This window comes from Salmo salar, chromosome ssa14 (assembly GCF_905237065.1).
Source record: "Salmo salar chromosome ssa14, Ssal_v3.1, whole genome shotgun sequence".
NCBI lineage: Eukaryota > Metazoa > Chordata > Actinopteri > Salmoniformes > Salmonidae > Salmo > Salmo salar.
Window position 1 is genome coordinate 730353 of NC_059455.1, and position 11527 is coordinate 741879.

Sequence of the window (11527 nt, forward strand, 5' to 3'; positions counted from 1 at the left end):
CTGTCAACTGTGGGACCTAGTATAGACAGGTGTGGGTGCCTTTCCAAAACATGTCCAATGAGTTGAATTTACCACAGGTGGACTCCATTGAAGCTGTAGAAACATCAAGGATGGTCAATGGAAGCAGGATGCACCGGAGCTCAATTTTGAGTCTCATAGCAAAAGGTCCGAAAGGTATCGGTTTTGACATGGTCATTATGGTGTATTGTGTGTAGATTGAGGAAAATGTTTATTTAATACATTTTAGAATAAGGCTGTAACAAATTGTGGAACAAGTCAAGGAGTCTGAATACTTTCCCGAAGACCCTGTATATGCTTCATGATCAACACCTATTTATTCATGCAACAAACCTGGATAGTTAGATTGCTTTACTTTGAGGTTAATTTTAAGACACTAACAGCTTACAGATGGTAGGCAATTAAGGTCACAGTTATGAAAACTTAGGACACTAAAGAGGCCTTTCTACTGACTTGAAAAACACCAAAAGAAAGATGCCCAGGGTCCCTGCTCATCTGTGTGAACGTGCCTTAGTCATGCTGCAAGGAAGCATAAGGACTGCAGATGTGGCCAGGGCAATAAATTGCAATGTCCGTACTATGAGATGCCTGAGACAGCGCTTTAGGGAGACAGGACGGACAGCTGATCGTCCTCGCAGTGGCAGACCACGTGTAACAACACCTGCACAGGATTGGTACATCCAAACATCACACCTGTGGGACAGGTACAGGATGGCAACAACAACTGCACGAGTTACATCAGGAAAGCACAATCCCTCCATCAGTGCTCAGACTGTCCGCAATAGGCTGAGAGAGGCTGGACTGAGGGCTTTGTAGGCCTGTAGTAAGGCAGGTCCTCACCAGACATCACCGGCAACAACGTCGCCTATGGGCACAAACCCACTGTCACTGGACTAGACAGGACTGGCAAAAAGTGCTCTTCACTGATGAGTCGCGGTTTTGTCTTACCAGGGGTGATGGCCGGATTCGCGTTTATCGTCGAAGGAATGAGCGTTACACCGAGGCTTGTACTCTGGAGCGGGATATATTTGGAGGTGGAAGGTCCGTCATGGTCTGGGGCGGTGTGTCACAGCATCATCGGACTGAGCAAGTTGTTACTGCAGGCAATCTCAACGCTGTGTGTAACAGGGAAGACATCCTCCTCCCTCATGTGGTACCCTTCCTGCAGGCTCATCCTGGCATGACCCTTCAGCATGACAATGCCACCAGCCATTACTGCTCGTTCTGTGCGTGATTTCCTGCAAGACAGGAATGTCAGTGTTCTGCCATGGCCAGCGAAGAGCCCGGATCCCCGCAGAAATGTCCGGGAACTTGCAGGTGCCTTGGTGGAAGAGTGGGGTAACATCTCACAGCAAGAACTGGCAAATCTGGTGCAGTCCATGAAGAGGAGATGCACTGCAGTACTTAATGCAGCTGGTGGCCACACCACATGCTGACTGTTACTTTTGATTATGACCCCCCTTTGTTCAGGGACACATTATTCCATTTCTGTTCGTCACATGTCTGTGGAACTTGTTCAGTTTATGTCTGTTGAATCTTATGTTCATAAAAATATTTACACATGTTAAGTTTGCTGAAAATAAACGCAGTTGACAGTGAGAGGACGTTTCTTTTTATGAGTTTTTGGTCCTGGGAAATGTTTTTGTTACTTACAACCTCATGTTAATCACATTAGCCTACGTTAGCTCAACTATCCCTCGGATGGGACACCGATCCCGTAGAGGTTATTAACGACCATTCCACAGGTGCATGTTCATTTATTGTTTATGGTTCATTGAACAAGCATAGGAAACGGTGTTTAAACCCTTTACAATGAAGATCTGTGAAGTTAATTCATAAAAATCCAAATATCTTTGAAAGACAGGGTCCTGAAAAAGGGATTTTTTTTTGTTGCTGAGTTTACATATATTGGCAGAAAGTTTAAATTCTTGTTAATCTAACTGCACTGTCCAACTTACAGTAGCTATTACAGTGAAAGGATATCATGCTATTGTTTGAGGGGAGTGCACAATTGTGAACTTAAATGTATTAATAAACCAATTTGGCACATTTTGGCAGTCTCGATACAAAATTTTGAACAGATTTGCAATGGTTAATTCTAAAACTTTGCACGTACACTGCTGCCATCTAGTGGCCAAAATCTAAACTGCGCCTGGGCTGAAAAAATACATTATGGCCTTTCTCGCATTTAAAAAATAATGTGACAAAAAATAATCTGTGTTATATTCCCCTACATTAATTTCAAATTTCCACAAACTTCAAAGTTTCCTTTCGAATGGTAGCAAGAATATGCATATACTTGCTTCATGTCCTGAGCTACAGGCAGTTAGATTTGGGTATGTCATTTTAGGCGACAATTGAAAAAAGGGGTCGGATCCTTGAGGTTTTTAATGAAAGGAATGGCATACAACAAACCTATTCACCGCAATTAGAATAAAATGTACACAAAATAGAAAAATATATACAGCAATGTACACTGCATGACCAAAAGTATGTGGACATTTCATTACAAAATCATGATCATTAATATGGAGTTGGTCCCCCCTTTCCTGCTATAACAGCCTCCACTCTTCTGGGAAGGCTTTCCGCTAGATGTTGGATCATTGCTGCGGGAACTTGCTTCCGTTCAGCCACGAGTATTAGTAAGGTCAGGCACTGGTGGCGTGTGATTAGGCCTGGCTCGCAGTCGGCGTTCCAATTCATCCCAAAGGTGTTTGATGGGGTTGAAGTCAGGGCTCTGTGCAGCCCAGTCAAGTTCTTCCACACCGATCTAGACAAACCATTTCTGTATGGACTTCGCTTTGTGTGTATATCATATCAGATTCATCCAATAATATCAGCTGTGAGCAGTCAGCCGCATCCCCTAACCAGCCATTAGCCCACTCAGCTGCTTCTCTCCAGAACCAGTGCCAGGTTTAAGTGTCTAAGGGGGCAGTATAAATTGGTGAGCGGGCAATATTTTGGGGGGTCTTGCATTGGAATTATATTGAATTCTGCTTATGTCACACTAAACCACAATAAACAATGTTCAAATGTCGAGACTCCGAGACCACTGATTGAGTGCTTTTGAAGTGATAGGTTGGTGCAAAATCTGTAGCCTGTCTCCCATGCGCTTTATCAGCAGAATGGACAGTGCCCCTTATACCGGGTGCTGTCCATTCCAGATCGATTACCAGGACGTGTACTCAGAGCATGCGCGGACCAACTGGCAAGTGTCTTCACTGATTTTCAACCTCTCCCTGACCGAGTCTGTAATACCTACATGTTTCAAGTAGACCACCATAGTCCCTGTGCCCAAGAAAGCGAAGGTAACCTCCCTAAATGACTACTGCCCCGTAGCATTTACATTACATTTACATTTAAGTCATTTAGCAGACGCTCTTATCCAGAGCGACTTACAAAATGGTGCATTCACCTTATGATATCCAGTGGAACAACCACTTTACAATAGTGCATCTAAATCTTTTAAGGGGGGGTTAGAAGGATTACTTTATCCTATCCTAGGTATTCCTTAAAGAGGTGGGGTTTCAGGTGTCTCCGGAAGGTGGTGATTGACTCCGCTGTCCTGGCGTCGTGAGGGAGCTTGTTCCACCATTGGGGTGCCAGAGCAGCGAACAGTTTTGACTGGGCTGAGCGGGAACTGTGCTTCCTCAGAGGTAGGGGGGCCAGCAGGCCAGTGGTGGATGAACGCAGTGGCCTTGTTTGGGTGTAGGGCCTGATCAGAGCCTGAAGGTATGGAGGTGCCGTTCCCTTCACAGCTCCGTAGGCAATCACCATGGTCTTGTAGCGGATGCGAGCTTCAACTGGAAGCCAGTGGAGAGAGCGGAGGAGCGGGGTGACGTGAGAGAACTTGGGAAGGTTGAACACCAGACGGGCTGCGGCGTTCTGGATGAGTTGTAGGGGTTTCATGGCACAGGCAGGGAGCCCAGCCAACAGCGAGTTGCAGTAATCCAGATGGGAGATGACAAGTGCCTGGATTAGGACCTGCGCCGCTTCCTGTGTGAGGCAGGGTCGTACTCTGCGAATGTTGTAGAGCATGAACCTACAGGATCGGGTCACCGCCTTGATGTTAGTGGAGAACGACAGGGTGTTGTCCAGGATCACGCCAAGGTTCTTAGCACTCTGGGAGGAGGACACAAGGGAGTTGTCAACCGTGATGGCGAGATCATGGAACGGGCAGTCCTTCCCCGGGAGGAAGAGCAGCTCCGTCTTGCCGAGGTTCAGCTTGAGCTGGTGATCCGTCATCCACACTGATATGTCTGACAGACATGCAGAGATGCGATTTGCCGCCTGGTTATCAGAAGGGGGAAAGGAGAAGATTAATTGTGTGTCGTCTGCATAGCAATGATAGGAGAGACCATGTGAGGATATGACAGAGCCAAGTGACTTGGTGTATAGCGAGAATAGGAGAGGGCCTAGCCCTGGGGGACACCAGTGGTGAGAGCGCATGGTGCGGAGACAGATTCTCGCCACGCCACCTTGTAGAAGCGACCTGTCAGGTAGGACGCAATCCAAGCGTGGGCCGCGCCGGAGATGCCCAACTCGGAGAGGGTGGAGAGGAGGATCTGATGGTTCACAGTATCAAAGGCAGCAGATAGGTCTAGAAGGATGAGAGCAGAGGAGAGAGAGTTAGCTTTAGCAGTGCGGAGAGCCTCCGTGACACAGAGAAGAGTAGTCTCAGTTGAATGCCCAGTCTTGAAACCTGACTGATTAGGATCAAGAAGGTCATTCTGAGAGAGATAGCAGGAGAGCTGGCCAAGGACGGCACGTTCAAGAGTTTTGGAGAGAAAAGAAAGAAGGGATACTGGTCTGTAGTTGTTGACATCGGAGGGATCGAGTGTAGGTTTTTTTCAGAAGGGGTGCAACTCTCGCTCTCTTGAAGACGGAAGGGACGTAGCCAGCGGTCAAGGATGAGTTGATGAGCGAGGTGAGGAAGGGGAGAAGGTCTCCGGAAATGGTCTGGAGAAGAGAGGAGGGGATAGGGTCAAGTGGGCAGGTTGTTGGGCGGCCGGCCGTCACAAGACGCGAGATTTCATCTGGAGAGAGAGGGGAGAAAGAGGTCAAAGCACAGGGTAGGGCAGTGTGAGCAGGACCAGCGGTGTCGTTTGACTTAGCAAACGAGGATCGGATATCGTCAACCTTCTTTTCAAAATGGTTGACGAAGTCATCCGCAGAGAGGGAGGAGGGGGGGGAGGGGGAGGAGGATTCAGGAGGGAGGAGAAGGTAGCAAAGAGCTTCCTAGGGTTAGAGGCAGATGCTTGGAATTTAGAGTGGTAGAAAGTGGCTTTAGCAGCAGAGACAGAAGAGGAGAATGTAGAGAGGAGTGAGTGAAAGGATGCAAGTTTTCCTCCATTTCCGCTCGGCTGCCCGGAGCCTTGTTCTGTGAGCTCGTAGTGAGTCGTCGAGCCACGGAGCAGGAGGGGAGGACCGAGCCGGCCTGGAGGATAGGGGACAGAGAAAATCAAAGGATGCAGAAAGGGAGGAGAGGAGGGTTGAGGAGGCAGAATCAGGAGATAGGTTGGATGTAGCCATGAAGTGCTTTGAAAGGCTGGTCATGGTTCACAACACCATTATCCCAGAAACCCTAGACCCACTCCAGTTTGCAAACTGCACCAACAGATCCACAGATGATGCAATCTCTATTGCACTCCACACTGCCCTTTCCCACCTGGACAAAAGGAACACCTATGTGAGAATGTTCATTGACTACAGCTCAGCGTTCAACACCATAGTGCCCACAAAGCTCATCACTAAGCTAAGAACCCTGGGATTAAACACCTCCCTCTAACTGGATCATGGACTTCCTGATGGGCTGCCCCCAGGTGGTAAGGGTAGGTAACAACATATTTGCCTCCATGATCCTCAACACGGGGGGCCCTCGAGTGCGTGCTCAGTCCCCTCCTGTACTTCCTGTTCACCCACGACTGCATGGCCAAGCACGACTCCAACACCATTAAGTTTGCTGACGACACAACAGTGGTAGGCCTGATCACCGACAACGATGAGACAGCCTTTAGGGAGGAGGTCAGAGAACTGGAAGTGTGGTGCCAGGACAACAACCTCTCCCTCAACGTGAGCAAGACAAAGGAGCTGATCATGGACTACAGGAAAAGGAGGCCTGAACACGCACCATTTCAGATCGGATGGGGCTGTCATGGAGCGGGTTGAGAGTTTCAAGTTCCTTGGTGTCCACATCACCAACGTACTATCATGGTCGAAACACACAAAGACAGTCGTGAAGAGGGCACGACAACACATTTTCCCCCTCAGGAGACTGAAAAGATTTGGCATGGGTCCCCAGATCCTCAAAAAGTTCTACAGCTGCACCATCGAGAGCATCCTGACCGGTTGCATTACCACCTGGTATGGCAACTGCTCGGCCTCTCGTCCCTAAGGCGCTACAGAGGGTAGTGCGTACGGCCCAGTACATCACTGGGGCAAGTTTCCTGCCATCCAGGACCTATATACTAGGCGGTGTCGGAGGAAAGTACATAAAATTGTCAAAGACTCCAGTCACCCAAGTCATAGACTGTTCTCTCTGCTACCGCACGACAAGTGGTACCGGAGCGCCAAGTCTAGGTCCAAAAGACTCCTTAACAGCTTCTACCCCCAAGCCAAAGGACTGCTGAACAATTAATCAAATGGCCACCCAGACTATTTACATATTACCCCCCCCTTTGTTTTTACACTGCTGCTACTGGCTGTTTATTATCTATCCATAGTCACTTTACCCCTACCTACATGTACAAATGACCTCGATTAACCTTTACCCCTGCACATTGACTCGGTACCGGTACCCCCTGTATATAGCCTCGTTATTTTGTGTTCGTTTTTATTTGAATTACCCTTTGTGAAAGAAGCAGTACACACCGCTATCTTACCAAAATAATGCAAACTAAATGCTTGAAAGTAGTAGCCTAGTTATTCATGCATGCAAACAAAAATACTGAATAGCAGTTTGACTTAGAATATCAACATAACTGGGAATGTGAACGAATGAATGCAAACAGAACAAAACGGCAGTACCAAGTAGGCCTAGTAAACTAAGTAAAGTTATGACACAATGTATATTTAGGCTAGTTACAGTACATTAACAGTAAACACGCTACATAAAAGGCGAATGGAGATCCAAATAACCAAAGCACAGTCTACTACAGCGAGATTGTCACGTCCTGACCATAGTAAGATGTTATTTTCTATGGTAGAGTAGGTCAGGGCGTGACAGGGGGTGTTGTGTTTTTCTATGTTTTCTATTTCTATGTTCTTAGATTCTAGTTTTTGTATTTCTATGTTGGCTTGTTTGAGATGATCTCCAAATTGGAGGCATCTGGTCCTCGCCTCTAATTGGAGATCATATTTAAGTAGGGGTTTTTCTTCCTGCGTTTTGTGGGTGATTATATTTTGTGTAGTGTTTGTTTTGTCAAGTCAGTTATTTATGTATAGCAAAGTTTCACAGATTTAATAAAATGTGGAACTACAACCACGCTGCACTTTGGTCCGCTCCTTTCGACAGCCGTGGCAGAGATGCAGACATGCACAGCTGTCTTGCCAAATAAATAGGCCTATAGGCCCACTTCAGACATGGAAAATCGTGCTGCTCATTAGTACAGCAACACTTTATAGTATGGAACAATACACTTCTGTGGATTAAATTCCACCCACCCACGTAATCAATTAAGCACTGCTGGCCTACCATAAACATGTTTCCAGAGTATTAAGATTGTTCAAATATGTACTGTATATTCTACTGATTATTTTCGGAAAATGTGCAAACTATATGCACATTTTGTGTCACCTTTTTGGGCCTTCACCAGTTTGTATCCCTGCTTCCTCACTGCCTCCCTCTGCTTAAGGCCGCAGCATGCTTCAGTTCCCGACAGCTGAAGTTGGCTAGACGAACCAAACGAGTTTGTTCGAGTACTCCCTTAAGACATTCGCTTGAAAATACTAGAAAAAAAGTATATTACTGTTTGTCCATTTTGAGATGCCGTAGCCAGTATACACTTCCTCAAAATAGTCAGAATTAATCTAAGATAACTCAAGAAATCTGTCATTTATCTTTACTTTTTTTTTCTAACTAAGATGTTTGGTTCAGTATTTCTAAATGAAAAAATGTGCATGAAAACGAGTCGTCTCTCATTGAATGACAACAAAGACTTTACTGAAGAATCCCTACTGTTTACCAATTACCGACGAAGGGGCGTAGACTTTGGCTACGGACTTAGGCTTGTGTCAAGAACAATTGCCGAACAACCAAAAAAACCTTAATCGAAGTCCAAAACTAAGAAAAACATCACAAAAAATGTCGTCATAATATATGCACATACTCTTCCGAACTGTTTTGACTGGGAAGCATGCGGACGCCTCAGAGGCCTCCAGCTCCCCTTGAAAGAAGGCAGTGGCAGTGAGGCCTTCTGCTTTGTAAGTCTGACTATTTTAGAGCAGGTAAAGTACTTCACCTCTCTGGTCTGATAAAATAAATGAATGGAGGAGCCATCACTGAGGTTGCGGGACTTTGGCTGGCCACATGCTAGACAGGTAATCATTACATTTTTTCACCATCCTCTCGACTGCAGCCTGGGTCATGGGCATCCTGGGGAGGACCCCCTGCGGGTTGATTTACTGGAGCAGGTGGCGTGGCAGGGGATGTGACTGGGACACTGACCGTTTCACACTGCAGTAACATAATGCCACAGCTGTCAAGAAACCAGAAGCTTCTCTGGGCTGGTGTTAAGAGCAGATCCACGCGCTCCTGGATGTCTTTCCCTGTGGTGCTTGGCCAGTACCCCATCATTGGCAGCTCTCATGGGCTCTGTCCATCGACTGTGGTGCAATACGACCGTTGCTTGATGGGTCCAGAGCAGGCAGCACAGGGAGAAGCTGTCAGGAAAAATGTTGTGGCTGGCAGCGGCAAAGGTGTGCTTGGCAGATCTAAAAGAAAGGCACAATATTCTTTGAACGACAAAGCCATGACTATACACTAACCTAAATAGTGTGTGTGTGAGACAGAATGAGTTACAATGACTTCAGAGAGTATTCGCACACCTTGACTTTTTCCAAGTATCGTTGTTTTACAACCTTACTCAGTTGCCGGAGAGAAAGGAAACAGCTCAGGGAATTCAGTTTAATGGCAGTGATAGGAGAAAACTGAAGATGGATCAACAACATTGTAGTTACTCCACAATACTAACAGAGTGAAATGAAGGAAGCTTGTACAGAATACAAATATTCCAAAACATGTTTGCAATAAGGCACTAAAGTAATACTGCCTGCATCATGTTATGAGTATGCTTGTCATCGTCAAGGACTAGGGAGGTTCTTTTATGATAAAAAGAAACGGAATAGCGCTAAATACAGGCAAAATCCTAGAGGAAAACCTGGTTCAGTCTGCTTTCCAACAGACACTGGGAGAATATTGCACCTTTCACCAGGACAATAACCAAAAACACAAAGCCAAATATACATTGGAGTTGCTTACCTAGATGACATTGAATGTTCCTGAGTAGCCTAAATACAGTTTTGACTTAAATCGGCTTAAATCTATGGCAAGACATGAAAAGAGCGTGAAGAATTGTTTTAATAATAATAATGTGCAAATATTGTGCAATCTAGGTGTGTAAAGCTCTTAGAGAACCAGAAAGACTCAGCTGTAATCGCTGCAAAAGGTGATTCTAACATGGGGGATTGATTACTTTTTAACTAATCAAGATATATTCTTGTTTTATTTGTAGTATTATGTCAGGATTATTCTTCAACTTTGACAGTGTATTTTGTGTAGATCGTTGACAAAAAACGACAATTAAATACATTTTATTCCCACTTTGTAACAACAAATGTGGACAAAGTAAAGGGGTGTGAATACCTTCTGAAGGCACTGTAGATATGTGTGTGATATCATTTGAATTACCTGTATCCAGCAGGAACTCTTCAGCGCACTCTTCTTTTGTTGCGGCAAGCGCTGGTGCCAAAGGTAAGCAGAACAGGACGGCCTGTAGGGAGGACTCCCAGCTAACAATTCTAAGGAGAGAGATTGTTTTTGTGATGTTACCCGTAATGTTTCCCTAATGTTTGTATCCAGTTTTCCGTTAGTTAGGGGAACATTCTATGTTAACTTTCTGATAACATTTTAGTATGTTGTGGTGTTAAAGTTAGGAGAACGTTCCCTTAATGTCAAGATTAATTTATCCAAAATGTGGTTACATTTTCAAAATATATAACAATGTTGTAGATGCTTTTTATGGGACGTAGCAAGAACAATGATGTGTCCAGTTTCCTGAGGTTTACGAGAATATTCCATCAAACTACTTCTCTGCAGCTGCCACCACAACATCTATTTTCTCAGATTTTACATTCCATTTCTGCAGTACAGTTGATAACCATTGCTATGAATGCTAACCTTACTGAAGCATACAGTGCATTGGAAAAGTATTCAGACACCTTGACTTTTTCCAAATTTTGTTACGTTACAGCCTTATTCTAAAATTGATTAAATACATTTTTTCGTTATCAATCTGCATACCCCATAATGACAAAGCAAAAACAGGTATATAAAATGCAAATGTATATAAAAAAAAACATACCTTATTTACATAAGTATTCAGACCCTTTACTATGAGACTCGAAATTGAGCTCAGGTGCATGCTGTTTCCATTGATGATCCTTGATGTTTCTACAACTGGAGTCCACCAGTGGTAAATTCAATTGATTGGACATTATTTGGAAAGGCACACACCTGTCTATATAATGTGCCACAGTTGACAGTGCATGTCAGAGCAAAAACCAAGCCATGACGTCAAATTAATTGTCCGTAGAGCTCCGAGACAGGATTGTGTCGAGGGTACAAAAAAATATGTATCCAGCATTGAAGGTCCCCAAGAACACAGTGGCCTCCATCGTTCTTATATGGAAGAAGTTTGGAACCACCAAGACTCTTCCTAGAGCTGGCCGCCCGGCCAAACGGAGCAATCGGGGGAGAAGGGCCTTGGTCAGGGAGGTGACCAAGAACCTGATGGTCTCTCTGACAGAGCTCCAGAGTTCGTCTGTGCAGATGGGAGAACCTTCCAGAAGGACAACCATCTCTGCAGCACTCCACCAATCAGGCCTTTATGGTACAGTGGCCAGACGGAAGCCACTCCTCATTAAAAGGCACATGACAGCCCACTGAAAGGCACTGAAAGAAGTCTTAGACCATGAGAAACAAGATTATCTGGTCTGATGAAACCAAGATTGAACTCTTTGGCCTGAATGCCAAGCCTAATTTCTGGAGGAAAACCGGCACCATCCCTACTGTGAAGATTGGTGGCGGCAGAATCATGCTGTGGGGATGTTTTTCAGCAGCAGGGACTGGGGGACTGGGAGACAGGATTGAGAAAAAGATGAACAGAGCAAAGTACAGAGAGATCCTTGATGAAAACCTGATCAGGACTTCAGACGGATGAAGGTTCACCTTCCAACAGGACAATGACCCGAAGTACACAGCCAAGACAACGCAGAAGTGGCTTCGGGACAA